The following is a 20,132-nucleotide window of genomic DNA, read 5'->3' on the forward strand; positions in this document are numbered from 1 at the left end:
TATTAATCATAAATGAACTGCCACAATTAACAAAGCATCCATATCTGGGATGCAGCTGGAGAAATTCACTTTGGAAAGCATTTAGAAGCATCGGGCACAGGAGGCTCTGAAACAATATGAAACTATAGCAATAAAATAGCAAGAAATAAGTAAAAGCTTTAAAAAGGGGGTAAACAATCAGTGCAAAAGGTGTTCAATTAGTTTTATGATCAGCCCTTAGATTTTTCAACCAAAGATAAAAAGGAAAAATATATAAATATGCCTTCCTTCAAGAAGTATGGTTTTATTTTGCGCAATGGCTTTCATTTGTTTACAATAAGATGATAGAGAAGACAATGACAGACAGAATTGATTGTAAGTCACCAGAGGAAACCAGCCTGTATCTCTAACATCTTTCTGTAAGAGCCCACCAGTGTGGTAGGCAGATGTTTTACAAATACTTAGGGAATTTGTTGTGAACTTCAAGTGGAAATCCAAGAGAGCATTTTGCATTTGTGCAGAAATCTGAAGGAATAAATGAAAATGAAACCCAGGGTCTCCCTTAGCCTACCTAGATTAACACCGTGAGCCCCCATCCCGACACTCCCCATTGTTGGGGCTCATCCCCACATGCTGATTGCTCAGGGAATATTATCAGCCAGCCCTGTTTCAAGGCTTTAAAAGGCCTCATCGCTATGCAGTCAGCGTTGGCACTCATAGCCTTGCTTTGTGTTGGATGGCTGCTTCTACTGAGTATGATGCTCAGTGGATGAAAAACTAGTGGCAGCAGAAGCTATGAAATGCCAATTACAGTAGACCTCTACTTCGGCTACACTTAGCCATCACCTGACAGCTTTGAAACATGCTGATCCCTGAACTGCTCCCTGCCCCAAGATTCTGATTTCATTGGTTTGGTGGAGGTGGGGGCCAGCCTGGGTATCAGGACTTTTTCTTTCTACATAATTACAGATTCACAGGAGGCTGTAAAGTTTTCCGTAATGATTACATTGTATATAAACATAGTTACAATATTAAATCCAGGAAACTGGCATTGGTACAATGTGTGTGCATATTTTGTGGCATTTTTTTTTCTCATTTTACATTTCACAGATTCCTGTAACTACCACTGGAGTTAAGATACAGAGCTGTTCCATCACCACAAAGATCACCCTTGTACTTACACCTTTATAGTGTCATCTACCCCCTTCTCCCTACCTTCTCCCTACAACAAACACTATTCCATTCTCCATGTCTCTAATTTTGTCATTTCAGGAAGATTTTATTAATGGAATTATACAGTATGTAGCCCTTTGAGATTTTTTTTTTCACTCAGCATAATGTTCTTGAGATCTATCCAAGTCATTGTGTGTCTCAATAGTTCATTCCTTTTTATTGCTAAGTGGTATTCCATGATGTGGACATACCACAGTTCATTTACTGTGCTGATTGTAGGAAATTTTGATTATTTACAGTTTGGGGCTATTACAAATAAAGCTGTCAGGAAAGGGAAACAAAAGCAAAAGTAAACTATTGGAACTATGTCAAAATGCTTCTGCACAGTTAAAGAAACCATCAACAAAACAAAAAGGCAACCTACTGAATGGGAAAAAATATTTGCAAATGATATATCCAATAAGGGGTTAATATTCAAAATATATAAAGAACTTATACAACCCAACACCAAGCAACCAAAACGATTTTAAAAATGGGGAAAGGACCTGAATAGACATTTTCCCAGAGAAGATTTCCAGATGGCTAACAGACACACTAATGAGGCTCACCATCATTCACCATAAGGGAAATGCAAATCAAAATCACAGTGGGATACCACCTCACACTTGTCAAAATGGCTAAAATAAAAAGAGATAACAAGTGCTGACAATTAGATAGAGAAAATGGAACCTTTGTGCACTGTTGGTGGAAATGTGGTGTAGCCACTGTGGAGAGCAATATGGAGATGCCTCAGAAAAATTAGAAATAGAACTACCATATGCCTCCAAAATTCCCCTACTGGGTATTTATGCAAAGAAAATGAGAACACTAATTTGAAAAGATATATGGACCCCTGTGTTTGCTGAAGTATTATTTACAGTAGCCAAAATATGAAAGCAACCTAAGTGTCTATCAATAGATGAATGGATAAGGAAGATGTGGTGTATGTGTATATAAAATATTACTCTGCCTCAGAAAAGGATGAGATCATGTCACTTGTGAAAACATGGATGGACCTAGAGGATATTATGCCAAGTTAAACAAGTCAGACTGAGAAAGACAAATATATACGATTTCACTTCTATGTGGAACCAAAAGAAGAAGAAGGAAGAAGGAAGAGGAGAAGGAGGAGGAAGAAGAAAACAGAAAAGCAGAATCAGACCTGTAAACACAGAGAACAAACTGGTGGTTGTCAGAAGGGAGGAGGGGAAGAGGATGGGCAAAATGAGTGAAGGGGAGTGGGAAATACAGACTTTCAGTTATAGAATGAAGAAGTCACGAGAATAAAAGGCACAGCATAAGGAATATACTCAATGATGTTGTAATAGGGACGTATGGTGACAGATGGTAGCTCCACTTGTGGTGAGCATAGCATAATGTATAAACTTGTTGAATCACCATGTTGTTCATCTGAAACTAATGTAACATTGTGTGTCAACTACACTCAAATAAAAATAAAGCTACCATGAACATTTGTATAAAATGGTCTTGTGTGAACCTAAGTTTTCATTTCTCTGGGATAAATGTTAGGAATGTAATTGCTAGGTCATATGTTAAGTGTATGTTTAGTTTTTTTAAGAAATTGCCAAACTATTTTCCAAAGTAGCAGTACCAGTTCACATTCCCACCAGTAACATGTAAAAGATTCGGTTTATCTACATTCTTGTCAGCATTTGGTGTTATCACTATGTTTTATTTTAGCCCTTCTGATGGGTGTATGGTGATAGCTCAGTGTGGTTTAATTTTCATTCCCTTCATGGTTAGTGATATCAATTATCTTTTCATGTGCTTATTTGCCATCCATATATCCTCCTCAGTGAAATGTCTTTTTTTAAAGTCTCTTTTGCTCATTTTCTAATTGGATTTAGACATGAGAGAGATGGCATTTAAAAGGTTCCCCGGGGATGCCTGTGTGACTCAGTTAGTTAGGCATATGGCTTTTGATTTCCGCTCAGGTCATGATCTCAGAGTTATTGAAGGAGCCCCACATCAGGCTCTGCACTCAGCAGGGAGTCAACTTTTCTCCCTCTCCCTCTTCCCCTTCCCCCTACTCGCACATGCATGTATGCATTCTCTTTCTTTATCAAATAAATTTAAAAGGTTCCCCAGATATTACTTATATGCAGCTAAGTTTGGGAAGTATTGCCTTGTGATAACCTCTTTATATAGGTATACTCTAAACTTAAGCTGTTGCACCAGTGCTAACATTAAAATAGGTCTGTGTAGGCAGGACTGGCTAATTAAACATGCCTGCAGTCCAAGCGAACTAGAAGTGTTTTCTGGGAGCTCAGGTTGTTTGCATATACTCACCTCAGAGCTGGAAGAGTGAGAACTCCAGAGGATAACTCTGGAAATGTGGACCAGAGTCCTTCTACCTCATAATCATGGTGTGTGTGTGTGTGTGTGTGTGTGTGTGTGTGTGTGCATGTATACACACATGTGTAAATGATAATTACCAAGTCCCTAAACCCAGAACCACTGAATCAGAAGTTTTGAAGATGGGACCTAAAAATACGCATAAACCCAGCAGGTGGTTCCTATGCTCTCAAAACGTCCAGGTCTGTCAACTCAAGGAGGACTAGGGACCCCACTCTCTACTGCTAGAGTTTATCTTCAGGCCATGGTGGATACCTTTCTCAAGAAAATCATTTCAAGAGAAATGTCCTTGAGCCACTTTGGGGCATAGAGACTTGTGTTTTCCTTCAGAAAGTAGGGAACAGGGGTAGTTGGGTGGCTCAGTCAGTTGAGTGGCCCACTCTTGCTTTTAGCTCAGGCCATGATCTCAGGGTCATGAGATCGAGCCCTGTGTCAGGCTCTGCACTCAATGGGGAGTCTACTTGAGATTCTCTCTCCCTCAGCCCCTCCTCCACCTGTGTGTGGGCACTCTCTCTCAAATAAATAAATCTAAAAGAAAGAAAGAAAGAAAGAAAGAAAGAAAGAAAGAAAGAAAGAAAGAAAGAAAGAAAGGTACAGAGAGCACTAGGATGGTGTGTTTATGTACTTGCAAACTGGTGTTCTGGAAGTAGTTCTTACATATCACCATACCTCTATGTTGAGAAGTAATCATGTATATTAACCCATATTGATAATAATAACTAATATTTATGGAATAGTCATTCATTATGTGCTAGGCTTCTCCCACACCCTAGCTCCCTTAATTCTTATAACAACATAGGAAGAGGTTATCACAGTCCCCAGTGTTTTGAAGAGGAAACTGAAGCTCAGGGAGGTCTGGCTCTTTGCTCAAGTTCATAAAGCTAGTAGATGACAGAATGTTTATCCTTCTGGAATTTCCCTTTTTGTCTTGGTTGACCCAAAGTTCAGTTTTTTGCTTGTTTGTTTGTTTGTTTTAGAAGACCTACTGGAACCTCACTTTCAAAAAAAGAATATATAAATTTATTTACCCGGCCCTGAACAGCCTGACCAGCCACCATTTGTGCAACCAGAATCAATGACACACTGAGCTGTATTTTTAATTCCCTGGAGTAGTACTGCAATAGGAACTGTAAACGTCAAGCTGGTTCTAAATAGAGAGAGTGCAGCTCTTGGGAGCACTGAAGTAGTTATCTACTGTACAGTGTTAAAAATTATTTCCATCCTGCTATTCAGGAGCCTCTAACAAAGGGCAAAAAAGCCATGCCCTCTAAGTATACACTTGGGAGCCTGGCCCCCATTGAGACAGCCACCTTTACATGGCCGGTCCAGGTGGAAGCTCTTTTGTGCTTCAGCTGCTGTTCTGAATCATCTTCAATGATTCCCTCAGTTCTCCGAGCAGCTTTGAGACAATTGATGTTTTCATAATATGCCTGGTCTCATTGTTCGTAATTTCTGGTTGCCTGTCATTCCCATGTCTTTGAGCTTAGGTAACTTGACATATGGACGTGTGGGTGTGATGAACTGGTTTCCTCTATTCCCTTTCCGACGCTCTACACCCAAGGTTTCCTCCAAGGCTCCTCGCCTTTGGAGATGAAAACAGCCTTCATAGAAAACAGCCTGAAGTGAAGCTTAGGTTGTATATAAGACTCTATCCAGGAGCAGAAGAGTAAGTGGAGAGGGAAGGGTGTTAGGGAGAGAATGGGAGCAAATGTAGGGTGATGAGTAATAACACTGGCCAGGTGCCACAAAAACCACACCCAGTGCTGAGCCAGCATGGCTCTGTGGGTAGGCCAAACAGAACCACCACATGTTGGAATCCTCAATCACCAGGGATGAAGGGAGAGAAGAGCTTACCTGCCAGTTCCTTCCATCTCCTGACTCTCATTGTTCATTCAGGGCTGGTCCCACAGGGATTCAGCTATCCCTCAGTTCCGGGTGGTCACTTGGCCCCTCCACACAGCTATGTGGCAGCCATCTTCTATGCCCCTAGCAAGGTGGCAAGGTGCTTCATGTGAGCGCTGGGAAGAGCTAGCACCTCTGCAGGTCTCCTCAGGTAGGACCTGGATGGCTAAGCTGCTGTGGCTTCTGTTGCAGTAGCCCTTGGTCCTCACACTGGGAGGCTGTGTCTGCAGAGGGTGGCAGAGATAAGGCCTCAGTGGGAGGCCAGGGCTCCTCTTGAACAAGCTTCCGGGGCCCAGGAGGCAGAGGGTGCCAAGCAAGTCTGGGGAGGCACAGAAATCCAGTCCAATACAAATATCCTTTCCAATTCTAATGTAATATTTGAGTATCAGTTAGTGTTCTTGGTTGCAAGCCATGGGAACATACTCTGGCTTTCTTAAACCAGAAAGGAATTTATTGGGTGTACACATAAGAGCTTTAAGGGACTGAAGAGTGGGTCTTATAGACCAAGCAGTGAGAGCTGCAATGAGCAGTAGGTAGCAGAAACTGTGACCCCACAGCCCTGTCGTGGTGGCACCCCCCCACACACACACACAGCCTAACATCACTGCCTCCCCATGAGACCACACACCAACAGGCATGCCTCCAAATAATAGAAGGGGGTTGATACTTGTAAGGACTTGAATAATATCCTCCCTCCCAAATGTTCAGGTTGAATTTTTAATCCCCTAGTCCCTCAAAATGTGATCTTATTTGGAGATAGGGTCTTTGCAGAGGTAATGAAGTTAAAATGAGGTCATTAAAAAAATGAGGTCATTGAGGTGGGCCCTAATTGAATATGACTGATGTCCTTATAAGAAGGGAACATTTGGCCTTAGAGACACACATAGAGAGAAGGCAATGTGAAGAGATGTCAGGAGAAGATGACCATCTACAAGCCAAGGAGAGAGGCCTGGGACAGGTTCTTTTCTCATTGTCCTTGGGAGAAACCAGCCCTGCCGACACCTTGATTTTGGACTCTGGCTTCTAGAACCATGAGATAACACATTTCAGTTTTTTTTTTTAAGAATTTTTTTTTTAATTTTAATTTATTTATGATAGTCACAGAGAGAGAGAGAGAGAGAGGCAGAGACACAGGCAGAGGGAGGAGAAGCAGGCTCCATGCACCGGGAGCCCGACGTGGGACTCGATCCCGGGTCTCCAGGATCGCGCCCTGGGCCAAAGGCAGGCGCCAAACCGCTGCGCCACCCAGGGATCCCCCCAACACATTTCAGTTGTATATACCACCTAGTTTGTGGTTCTTTTTTTTAATGAGAGTCCTAGAAACTAATATAATGCTGGAGAACCAAGGGAAGACAAAAACCCTCAGGAGTTTTGTGGAACTCTTTGTAGATTGCTAAACTCTTTGATGTATATCATCCTACCAGGCAGGGCTGACTTCATGGCAGGAAACTTGTACAGTCACGCAGAGCTCTGCTCTCAGAAGCACCTGGCTAAAAAAAAAAAAAAGAAAAAAGAAAAAAAAAAAGAAGAAGCACCTGGCTCTAGCTTTCATGGTCTGCTGTTGCCATCTTAAAAGTCTTAATAGTTTTTAATGAGAAGCCCCACGTTTTCATTTTGCATGAAGCTCTACTAATTTTATAGTCGATCCCATCACCTGGCTATGAGAGCAATCCTGTAGGTAAACAGGAGCTTTCTCATTATTGGCATTTGGTGAAGGAACTGAAGCTGACAGAGTGAGCAGCAGGGTCAACAGAACTAGCCAGAGTTTGATTAGGAACTGAGGTTTCCAATGCGGTGACCTCTGTGTTCCATCCAATTTTGAGATTCTGCAGTTCTAGAACTCATCTGAAAACTGAGAAAATTTGGATCTAAAATCTTGACACAGTTGGCCTGCGTTCACCCCACTATCTTGACTAACACAGAACATGTGAAACCAGGCTCCGTGCCTTCTCCGTGGTCCTTAATGTCCCTGGGTTCCTCCTTAAGAAGCTCCTCTACCAGCCTCAATGGACGGTACCATCTTTTTTGCTGGTCCTCTCTGCTGGTCTACTTTTATTTATTTCCCCATTAGACATGAGTATCTTTGAAGACTCAGAGTTCTTGCCAGCCTCCTGGCTGAGGTTCAGACAGAAACTGCTGACCTTAGGCCGCTGGATCTGTGCCCTTGGTCAAGGACCTAGAGAAATGCCTTCAAGAACCAATTGATGATCCCCTTCCATGGTTCTAGATATTCAGCCTGTTGCTTTCCTGAGATACACCAACCCTTCTCATCTGTGTGCATGGAGTTTCATCATCTCTCCTGGTCTATCTTGTCTGTCCTTACTTGACTGGTGCTCTTGTAGCAGGCCAGTGAACTTGGTCTCTTGACACTCCTTTGATGTTCCTACTTTTCCTCCCAGCCCTGTTCTACAGTTTTTTCTAATAGTCAATTTATTCTTCACAGCTCTGTCCCCAGCATCACCAACATACCCTGGAGATTTTCAAGTCAGTTATATATAATCAATGTCCTAAAAAACATTGAATAAAGTTGCACTTAAATTACTCTTGGATTCCAAGCAAATAGATCATTTTCCAAACTTTTTGGAAGAGGTAGAAGGAGGTTTGGATTTTTTTTTAATTTTTTTTTATTTATTTATGATAGTCACACAGAGAGAGAGAGAGAGAGGCAGAGACACAGGCAGAGGGAGAAGCAGGCTCCATGCACCGGGAGCCCGATATCAGATTCGATCCCGGGTCTCCAGGATCGCGCCCTGGGCCAAAGGCAGGCGCCAAAACACTGTGCCACCCAGGGATCCCGGAGGTTTGGATTTTTAAAAAATTTTCTTTACCACAGAATGGAACATCATTAGGGTGAGGTGCCCCATAATTATATTTCGTTGTTTATTCATCCTCTGAGGTAGACATGAGTTTGTGCCGACATTCCTTTCTTTGGAAAGAACTTCCCCATTCTGTGTAGGTCTGGTGAGGCTGTTAGCCAGGAGTACTCTACCCTCCTTTCTGCCTCCCCATATGACCTATGCTGGCCTATCAGAATGTTCTATCTTCTAGGGACTATGTCCGCAATTGCCGTGTGACTCAAGCAGCATCAATCAGAGTCATCCTTGGCAATGGTTATGTAGAAATTCAAAAAAAAAAGAAGAAAGAAAGAAAGAAAGAAAGAAAGAAAGAAAGAAAGAAAGAAAGAAAGAAAGAAAGAAAGAAGAAAGAAAGAAAGAAAGAAAGAAAGAAAGAAAGAAAGAAGAGAGAAAGAGAAAGGTCTCTCTTCCTCCAGAAGAGTGAATGAGCATGGAGACCAAAGCTCACAGAAAAAAACTAGAAGTGGGGAGTGGGATCTAGATTCAGAGACTACTGCTTGAGAAGATCTTTCATGTTGGTTATTTGCTCATAAAGTCACAGAAATCGAGTTGACCAGCAGTCATTTAGAATTATAAGAGCTGAGGGTGCTATAGAAAATGGAAATCTGGCAAAACAAGGGCAGTGAATTGCTCATACCCTAGAGTGATGACTCAAGGTAGAGTATAGTACCAGTCCCAGGACTCTTTCTTTCTTACACATGTGAGGATTTCTGGGTCATTGAAATGTTGGGAGATGCTTTTAGCATTGGGAAGCAGAAATGCTAGACTATTGCAATGTACAGGACAGTCTTACAGAGTGAAGAATTGTCCTGTTACCTGCTCTCTCACTGCAGGAGGGAAAAACACCAACCCCATAAAGAGGAGTAGAGTCCTGGCATCTCTGAGTGAACATGTGTATCAAGCCCTGTAGATACCAGGGATCTAACCTTAGGGTGCACCTTTTCCATCAAAGCCCGTTTGGCAGAAAGAGAACTTACGATTTCACACACTAGGGAGTAACAAATGATCTGGTTTTCTGCAATTGGCTCTCACTCTCATAAGTCTCTGGTCTTCTTCACATTAAATTAGTCCTACATATTACATCAGGTGAGCCTTCCATCTACCCACAAATGTGACCATGTCATTCCCATCTCTAAATTCCCTACCAGATCCTCATTGCCTGTGTACTCCTTACCAAAGTATAGAAAGTCCTCGTGCCCTGACTCCTACCCACCTCCCCAGCCACAGCCCTTGACACTTCCTATTCTCTAAGCACAACTGGTGGTGCAACTGCCACTGTGGTGTTTGCAGATTTCAGCTGTTTCAAATGTCCATGCCATTGCTCATACTGGTCCCTTTAGCTGGGATATATTTCCTACCTCTCTTTTCCAAACTCAGCTCATTATCATAACCCTTCTAGGAAGCCTTCCAGGAATCTCGAGATGGACTACTGCCCCCTCTCTGTGCTCCCATAGCACACAACATATACCCCTATCTTATAACCATTTAATATTAGAATATCTGTTGGTGTGTCTGTCTCATCCACTAGACTAGAAGATTCTCAGATTCAGGGATTGTACTTTCTTCAGTCTTGTCTTCCATAGCAGCCAGCCTACAGTGGCTGGCACATAGTAGTAGCCCTTGAGAAAAAGGTCATTGAACTGAACTAGACCTGGCTATATACAGGTAAAATATAATCATCTTTCTGATGTGTCCAGTAATTAAGTCATCCTGGACAACAACTGGGTTAACTTGCAAGTTACATAATGTGTCATTCTTGGACTGAAACTCCAAAAAATGAAACACTAGCATACCTATGACCACTTGCATTGTTACTGGATCTCAAGACCAGGTTCTTGAGTCTCAATGTCATAGAAATGAACACTGAACCTTAAAGAAAGCAAGCAGAGTTTATTAGAGATAGCTTGCATATAAAAGAGCCAATAAAAGAGAGGAATGTCACTCTCCGAAGGGGTAGCATGCTAGGCTTATAAAGGCACTTCTCCAAAGGGTGAGTGGCTGGGAGAGGCCAAGCATCCTTCCTCCCACGGTCATTATCTTGTGGTCCTTACTTTTCTTTCTTTTTTTTTTTTTAATTTTTATTTATTTTTGATAGTCACAGAGAGAGAGAGAGAGGCAGAGACACAGGCAGAGGGAGAAGCAGGCTCCATGCACCGGGAGCCCGACGTGGGACTCGATCCCGGGTCTCCAGGATCGCGCCCTGGGCCAAAGGCAGGCGCCAAACCGCTGCGCCACCCAGGGATCCCTGGTCCTTACTTTTCAATGGACACAAGACAATCACATGTCTTTCTCCATAGTCAACATGCTTTTGGGGCTCCTGGAAAATAGAAGTATTGGTACAAGCAGGCTTTAAATTGCTACTTCTAATTTTGCCCTGAAAACTGACTCCCTTAATGGCTGTTATCTTTTGTTTGATCACTTTCCCAGAAGGAGGGATTTGTTTCTAAGTGTACGGAAACTTTTAACCCCTGCCTCTGATCAGTGGCTTTACAGGAGTTAGGTTCCTCTTGCTTATCCTCCACTGTCTCAGTGTGATACTTGTACAAAAAAGTATTCTATACAGGCAAATAATTTTAAAATTTGCTTGAACAAGGAAATTGAACAAAGGAAAACAACAGAACTGCTATCTTAAGTCTGGAGGAATGAAAGCCTTCCCCCTCTTTCTTGAACTTACACAAGGCGATGTTAGCTTCCCAGGCAAGTATGGTTGGGGTAGGGGTAGGGAAACAGTACATTGCTCGTAGGCAGAAGTGAGGGGCTGCACATTGGAGGTTGTTTCCTTTTCAGAGAGGTAAGGGAAGTAAGGTTGCTCCTGAGCCCAGAAAACTGTTGTTTTTTGGTCTGATTTTGGAAATGATGAGGCCAGTCCCTGTAGTATCTGGGCATCCAGCTCCCTATCTGGGGATATAATCTGTGTTCTCGTTTTTCCTTTACTGTCTCCCAGATCTCCTTGTTTTCACTGTTTCTGTCTCTGAGAAGATGGCAGGGTGAAGAGGGTGAAGAGATGTGAAGAAATGTGTATTTTTAGCCATGACACAGCTGAATGTTCTGAGTCTTCTTTTACAACCACATTTAAAAATAAATGTCAAGAGTTAGGCTTTAAGTGATTTCTTAGTGTCCACATCCTCTTCCCTCTTTAATGGGGGCCTGTCTTCTTCTGACTGGTTACACTCTGCATTGTGTTGCTTTCAACTCCAGATATATAAATCACTAGCTAGTGGAATGCATACAGTTTTTTTTAAGATGTTATATAAAATGCCTTTTATTTAAAGATCTAAATATACACCTTTATCCAGAGTTTAATAATACAGCTGTTCATATCCAACAATATAAAAATGATTTACCATCGAAATCACATATTAGGTTATGCTTCCCCCTCATTTATTGATGAAATATTTCTGCAACATACACTGAAGTTAAGAAATCAGGCCTATATACACAAATGTGAGTGATAGGCTCTCTGCTTTCTAGGAGTTTCCATCTAGATGATTCTTTTTCATAGGACTGTGTGAGGTTGCTGACATTGGACCTGCCTGGGTTTCCAGGTAAAATGCAGATGCCTGGACCCCACCACAGATCATATATGAGATCATATATCTGTCTGTCTTCAAAATACCTTCTAAACCTAAGTGATGCTCTTTCTTACTTTTGGGAAGAGGTGATGATGATCACTTAAAACTCATGAGGGTGTGCAGGTGTGTGTTTCATCAGTCAGGCCTCTAGAAAATACTGGATTTACTTTAACAACCAGGACTTATTCCCTATGTGCAATGAGACCCGTAGTTAAATTTCACTTCAACCGTCACTGGCCACATGGCATTGGGACACTTATCCAGCTTCTTTGTATTTCTTTTCACATCTGTAAACGTGGGGTAAAGCCCATCTCATAGGGTTACTTAGAGAATTAAATAGAACAACATCTGTAAGGTCTTTATCTAGCCATAGACATGTAGTGGTGGCAGCCGACAGCCATTCCTAATCTATGTGTACTCCTTAGATGGGGGTTTATTTTCTTTTTCATAACAAACTGTTTTTTTCCGGCCCAAATATGTGAAATCAAAGAAATAAACCATAAACTCCCTTCTCCCTCAGTCTTGCATCCCATGGTTTGGAATGATTTTTTTAAATTTTAAATTAACAGCTTTATTGAGTTATGATTTATATACTGAAAAAATTACCATTTACAGTAGACAACCCAATGGTTTTCAGTATATTTACAAAGTTGTGTAATCATCACCACTATACAATCTTAGAACATTTTCAAGGTAAGTTTTGCATGTGTGCATGTGTTAGGGAAGCAGCTCTTTTAATAGAGTCTTTTAAAGGAAATATACAATATTATACACTGTAGCAGATATATCTTCCTTTACCTACCTTGGGAAACTAGAAATATTCTCTTTTCTAAGATACTATTTTTTTTCATCTTTTGAATTCCTTTTCTGGACTTGTCTTCAAAATTTTATTCCCATTGTTTTAAATATCTCCAATTGTGATGGATTTGCTTTTGAAGATACATGTGAAAGTGATAAAAAATGGTGATTAGGGACACCTCAGCGGCTCAGTGGTTGAGTGTCTGCTTTGGGCTCAGGGTATGATCCTGGGGTCCTAGGATTGAATCCTGCATCAGGCTCCCCCACAGGGAGCCTGCTTCTCCCTCTGCCTATGTCTCTACCTCTGTGTGTGTGTGTATGTGTGTGTGTCCCTGGTGAATAAATAAATAGTCTTTTTAAAAAATGGTGATTAGCTCCCTTTGACAACTAATAGGGGAACTCAACCTGGTTAATACTATTAAAGACTCAGAAATCAAGAACTGGCCATAAATTAATGAGGTAGGTGTTGTGGTGTGGCCCTTAGACTAATTCTAAAGATGTCAATAATCAATAAATTAATATAAAATCAGCATCTATCAGTTTATAAAGTATACATTTTTTGTACTTATTTAAGGAATAAATCCTGAAATTAAATGGATCCTGGAATTAAATTGTACAAACTTTGTACCAACATCTGCTAATGGTACTTACCATATTGTACGATCAGTGTGTATCTGGCTACATGTCACATATGCAGTATTGAGAGGGCTTGTATATTTGTCTAAATGCTGCCAGCTCTCACCCCTATTCTGATGCAGAGGGAACACTCAGTGAGTGCCCTGTGAAAAAACAGAGATTCAGGACACTCAGCTCTAGGATGTCCAGATATTTGCACAGGTAACACTTGTGTGGATTACTTGCATTAATAGAAAACTTTTTCTTCAACTAGTTCCTTAAGTTACCATGGGGAATTCAGTGATGCTAAGGTATGGGTTGAAACACCTGGATTGCTAACTGAACCTGAGAGCAAAATACAAGTGACTTATAAATAAGGCACTAATTTATATTAGTAATACATCCCTCCTTGAAAAGGTAAGAGCTGACTGTGAAACATATACTATACACAGGATGTAGAAGATGCATTTTTAAAACCTTCATGCCAGGGCAGCCCCGGTGGCTCAGCGGTTTAGTGCTGCCTACAGCCTAGGGCATAATCCTGGAGACCCAGGATTGGGTCCCACATTGGGGTCCCTGTGTGGAGCCTGCTTCTCCCTCTGCCTGTGTCTCTGCTTCTCTCTCTTTCTGTCTCTCATGAATAAATAAATAAAATTTAAAAAATAAAATAAAATCTTCATGCCAAATATTAATTGTTTTCCTTGTCCAACCCTTCAAGTCATGTCTAAAACATATTAATAGGTTATTAAAGCAGAGATAATTCAGACACAAATGAAGAATTCTAAAACCTGGATATTTTAACTTTTTATGTTTTATACATTCGGAAGAAAATCCGCACTTCCTCCTCAGGCTGCATTAATAACAGCAAAAATGTATTGTTTATAGCAGAAATGGTTTAAATTAATCATCTCCATATGATGCATCTGGTTATTTATTTGCACAGATTTTTTGTAAAAATCTTGGATATTTCAAGATAATACCACTGACAAGTAAATATATGAACAGAAGGATCAATTGGCTTTAATTTATATTAGAAAACTAATTGTATGGATTCAGATAATATCTTGCCATTACAGCTTATGAAACACATGCCCACCATTTCATTTACTTGCCTTGAAGGTACTGATTACCTTCATATTATAAATGGGAAAACTAAGCCTGAAAGAGGTTAAGTAGAATTGTTCTAGGTCACAAAGTTAATGTACTGCAGAACCAGAATCATAATCTCTGATTTAGACTCCTGGTACAATCCCCTCCCCCTGTACTTCCAATTCACCCTCTTGGTAGCTCACCCTCATCCTACAACTTATAAACAGGTGTTGAGAACCTATATTACATGCTCTAGACAGTCCTAGAGAATCTGACTACACTTTAAAATTTGGAAAAAAATCCACTCTGAGAAGCAAATGTCAAGGCTGCAGCTTCCACCCAAAATAGATTCACATATGTGGTTAGGTGAACAGAAAGGTATCTCTTCCTTTTTCCTTCAGTCAGGAAGAAGGCTGGTGGTTAGAAGAACTGGGATATGACATTTGTTATTGGTTGACGTAGGAAAGGTTTAATAATGTCTTAGCACAATAAGGCCAGGATTATTAGTAAGAAATAAGGTTATGTGATAGAAACAGACATAATTTTTTTTAACTTTTTTTTTTAATTTTATTTATTTATGATAGTCACACAGAGAGAGAGAGAGAGGCAGAGACACAGGCAGAGGGAGAAGCAGGCTCCATGCACCGGGAACCCGAGGTGGGACTCGATCCCGGGTCTCCAGGATCGAGCCCTGGGCCAAAGGCAGGCGCTAAACCGCTGTGCCACCCAGGGATCCCAAGATAATTTTTTTTTAAGATTCTATTTACTTAAGAGAGAGGGCACACTGGACCTTGGGGGAGGGGCAGAAAGAGAAGCAGATTTCCTGTTGAGCAGGGAGCCTGCCATGGGGCTCCATCCCAGGACCCCACGATCATGACCTGAGCCAAAGGCAGACACACTTAACCCATTGAGCCACCCAGGTGCCCTGATAAGTTTGATTTTATATACTCCAGAAGAAAATCCACCAGTGCACTAAATGAAACCTCCTTCTGACACCTTTCCCTGCCTTTATCCATAAGCCCAGAGCTCATTTGTTTCCCACTCAGGGACTCAACAGACCCAGACCTTGAAACGAGAGACAATATCTTCCTTTACAGAGCAGCAATCAGTGGACAGGAAGTCATGGACTTCACTAGAGGCTACAAAATGTGCAAATCATGAGAAGGTACTAAGGGAGATGGAGATTTTATTATTTCTGTAAAGAGCAGGGAGGGTGGTAGATCTGGGGAGCAGCAAATATTAGTGAAAAGCAAGGAGGCAGGTTAAAGGCAAGGGAGACAGAAAGAAATACAAAATAATGGGAAGGGAGAAAGAGAGGGAAAGAGAGAGAGAACCTTTGTGAAGACCAAGAGAGGCGCAGCCCAGGTGGCTCAGCGGGTTGGCACCTGCCTTCAGCCCAGGGCATGATCCTGGAGATCCAGAATCGAGTCCTGCATCGGGATCCCTGCAGGGAGCCTGCTTCTCCCTCTGCCTGTGTCTCTGCCTCTCTCTCTCTCTCTCTCTCTCTCTCTGTCTCTCATGAATTTAAAAAAAAAAAAAAAGACCAAGAGAGGAGTTGTACTCCCACTCCAACACATCCCTTTTGGGGACCTGGGCAGGGGGCCTCCCTGCTTGAGCTGCCTGGGGGAGGGAAGCAAGTAGAGGAGGGTTATGATGCCTTCCCCAGTCATGCCCCGGGATCGATGCAGCAGCAGAGCAATGTAAACACTTGCTTAAGCCTATACTTTGTCTGTTGGGTATTGGGTTTGGGGACAACAAAATGAAAAGGTACCCAGTCCTGAAGGGGATTGGTGGCCACCACTATTGTGGTCTGCAGGGTGGCCTGAGTGTCCTATCTCCCCCCTGCTGGAGAAACAGCCAAGTGCATCCCCTAGGGTCTACCACAATCTCCTCTCCTTAGAGGCCAGTCAGCAGCCCATCTGTGAGTAGCAAAGGATAGAACCTGCTCTACAGTTTTACATGCCAGCACTTGACCTGATGGGCTTCCTAATTAAGAGCAGTTAACTAAGTCTTCCCTCACCTTCAGTAAGTGAGTGGTAGGGCTGAGTTTAATCGCAAAGCTAGCCTAACATGAAAATGCAGTGACATTAATTTCCCAGCTCTCCTCCACTTTAGAATTCCAGACCTTCTGGAACCTAATCTATTTCAACTGATGGTGCAGGTTTACAGAAAGATACATCAAAGCACGATTACTAACACTACTAAGAAATGTTAATATGACCTAAGCACATACAACAAGATTTCTAAAGGTAGTGTATTCTCTAAATGCATTTGCAACATAATTCTGAAAACTCAAAACATGCTTAGGAAGACAAGGACAGGGAATGTTCTTAGTTGTCCCTCTAACATCCATTTTCTACATTCCTGTTCCTGGTAAACCTAGAATTTCCCAGCCACGGCATTTGAGGGAAATGGGTTCCACCTCCCAGATCCTGGGGCAGGCTCTGATTGGCTTAGTGGGTCATAAGGAACCACCTGCTAACCACATTGGTTCAAGAACAAGCTCCTGGGGGTGCCTTGGTGGCTGAGTCAGTTGAGCTTGAGCATCTGACTTGATTTTGACTCAGGTCATGATCTCAGAAGTCCTGGAATGCAGCCCTGGGTCCCCAGATCAGTCTCCACACTCAACAGGGGGTCTGCTTGCCCCTCCCCACTGCTTTCTTTCTCTTTCCCTCTCCCTCTCAAATAAATAAATAAATCTTAAAAAAAAAAAAAAAAAAAAAAAGAAAAGAAAAGGATGAGCACCTGGCCACAACCTGGCCACTGAAAGCCAATGAGATTCAATTAGGGGGATTTTGATTAACCATTGAAAATGAAATGTCTTGCATTTTCATGCAAAAAAGCAAACAGGTAGCCCCGAAAAACTTCCAGTTGTTTGGGGACCAGGAGAGAAGGATCTATCTAAGAATAGACCCATAAAGCACCCAAGTAACAGAACCTCAGGGTGGAAAGATGGAGAAACTGGGTGCAAGTCACAGTTTTGCAGCCCTGGTCCAGCCTCATTTTGGGAAATCCCCTTCCTGAATCAATGAATTTACTTCTTCTGGGCCATTTGGGTCAGATTTTTGTTACTTGCAACTAAAATGTCTTAACTTAAAAAAAAATCTACCATGTAAAAAGTAAGACACATCCAAACTTTTCACTAATCAGTTAGACTTGGGGTTTCAATTTCACAATGAAATCTCATGGAGAACCACAAAATACTGATAATACCCACAAGGGGTATGTAGAAAGGAAATCGGGTTCTTCCTCCATTTAAGAGCTTTTCTTTTCCTCTCCTTCTCTCTCCTTTTCTCCTTCCTTCTGCCAAAGGGAACACCGGGTAAATCCTATAAGGCTACAGCCAAGTGCACTGAAGACTGCCTTAGTGCTACACAAGGGTGCTAAGAATCTCAGCATTTCAAGTGTGTGGTGCCCTAATGTGTTGGCAATCTAGATTTTCCTTCCTTTTGTAGGTAATATACACCGTGACCTCTTAAATATCCATCATTTTCTGCCATTGTTATCTAGTGAAGAAAACACGGTCAACTGCCATTCCCTGCCTACCAGGTAAACCGTGGGCAGGTGTCACTGCCAACTATAGCTGTCACGGTCTAATTACTGATTCATGTATTGCTTCTCTTCCGGGTCGTGAGGCCTATTTTGAATCCTCTTTGTATCCCTCATTGCAGAGCAAATATTTGAAAATGTCCATTCAAGATGCTGCTGCTAATCTAATTGTGGCATTTGGTTAGATCCAATTTGGCACATAATCTGGTGTAAATTACACGGCGGAATTATCTCTAACCTTATCACCTATTATGGGGTGCTGGGCAGTTGCACTGGATCTTGCTCCAATTGTTCAACAGCTAAACTTCACTAAGTCTGTGTAACCATTTGTGCTAAGTTTCTGAGACAGGTTGCTTTGATTTTATTCATTCCCACCCCCCATTCTGAGCTGCAGGGCCCCAGATACAACTTGTCAATGCCCATGGGGCCATCGATTCCTTGACTGTCCTCTTCAGAAATAGGGACCTGGAGGACTGTGCTTGGCTGCCTTCTCCAGTTGGGGAGTACAGGCTATCTGCTAAGTTTGGTATGCCCTCTTGGCTTCTCTCCCTTGTTGACTAGATTGTTTCAGGATTAGGGGGTAGATGGATCCACAGATCCAAAGTTCAGGCAGCTTATAAGCACCAGGCATGTTGTCAGCTCTGGTTATGAATGGCAATGTGTGACCAGGGAACATTCTCTGGCAAGAGCCCCATGGCTGGTACAGTACCTAAGACACACACACACACACACACACACACACATTTATTAAAGAACACGTGTGCATCTCTGTCACTCAGGATCCAGCGCTCAGTGCTGACTCCACGGAACTTAGAACCCTTAACATCCATTCTCATGATTAACATTGTTCAGACCCCAAGACAATGTTACTTACCTCTTGCTCAATGTCCTAATGACAAAGGTTACAGCCTATGAATGCCATGTAGATCTGTGACACTGCCGATACTTGAGTCTAACACTTTTAAATCCAGGAGTACTTGAAAAAAAAAAAAACCTGGCAAACCTATCAAGTCCCTTCAGATCACATGCATACAGTGATTGCTCTATTACAAAGAATTGTTTCTGAGAGGTGAGAATCATCCATTTTCTTCCTTCTTTTGATGTTCCAATTTGTGGCTCCAGATGTACTCAAGAATTAGCATGGTGTTCTGGAGGCCTGGATGGCTCAGCAGCTCAGCGGTTGAGCATCTGCCTTTGGCTCAGGGTGTGATCCTGGGATCCGGGATCGAATCCCACATCAGGCTCCCTGTGAGGAGCCTGCTTCTCACTCTGCCCATGTCTCTACCTCTCTCTCTGTCTTTCATGAATAAATAAATAAAATCTTAAAAAAAAAAAGAATTAGCATGGTGTTCTAACAAATAACAGCTAAGGAATGACAGCAGTTCACATTACTCTTAAGTTTGTATATATGAATGTTGGAAATGCTATATGAGTTTAGATATTCCTGTAAGGGATGGCACAAATCATAAGTGATAGCAATTTGAATGATGAGATAAAATTATTTTTTGAAATATCGTCTGTGATAATTCTTCATATTGATCTCATTATAATGCTGAATGTGAATGGGTTATCTCTAAACCCGAATATTGCTTTAATTTTTAAAAACAATGTCATTCGTAAGTGCTTCAGCAGAGCAATTTCTCCAAGCTGAAATTAATAAACCGCACTGTAAGAACTATAATGACTGAAGAGAAGTGGTCTGATTTGACATTAAGAACATAATCTTGGGGCACTTGGGTGTCTCAGTGGTTGAGAGTGTGCCTTTGGCTCAGGGTGTGATATCCAGGTTCTGGGATTGAGTCCTGAATCCGGCTCCCTGCAAGGAGCCTGCTTCTCTCTCTCTCTGTGTCTCTCATGAATAAATAAATAAAATAAATCTTCAAAAAAAAAAAAGAACATATCTTGATTGTCACAATATATTTAATGATTTTGCTAAAGTAAAGTTGAAAAATAAAAATTTATGGAAAAACATAAAAATTACTTGCGAATTGTTTGTCTCCATGATATTACTCACTCAGACATTACCAGCCCATTAGAACAGTCACACATATACGATAATGACTGCGTTCTGTCATCTTTGACATTTTACTGATATTCAGTCATGTAATAATCCTAGTTTTATCCTTATATTTCTGTTTCAATGCTGTGAAAGTATCATTGTCAGGGTAATAATAGAAAACACTTG

The sequence above is a fragment of the Vulpes lagopus genome, chromosome 1 (genome assembly GCF_018345385.1).
Source record: "Vulpes lagopus strain Blue_001 chromosome 1, ASM1834538v1, whole genome shotgun sequence".
In the NCBI taxonomy this organism is placed as follows: domain Eukaryota; kingdom Metazoa; phylum Chordata; class Mammalia; order Carnivora; family Canidae; genus Vulpes; species Vulpes lagopus.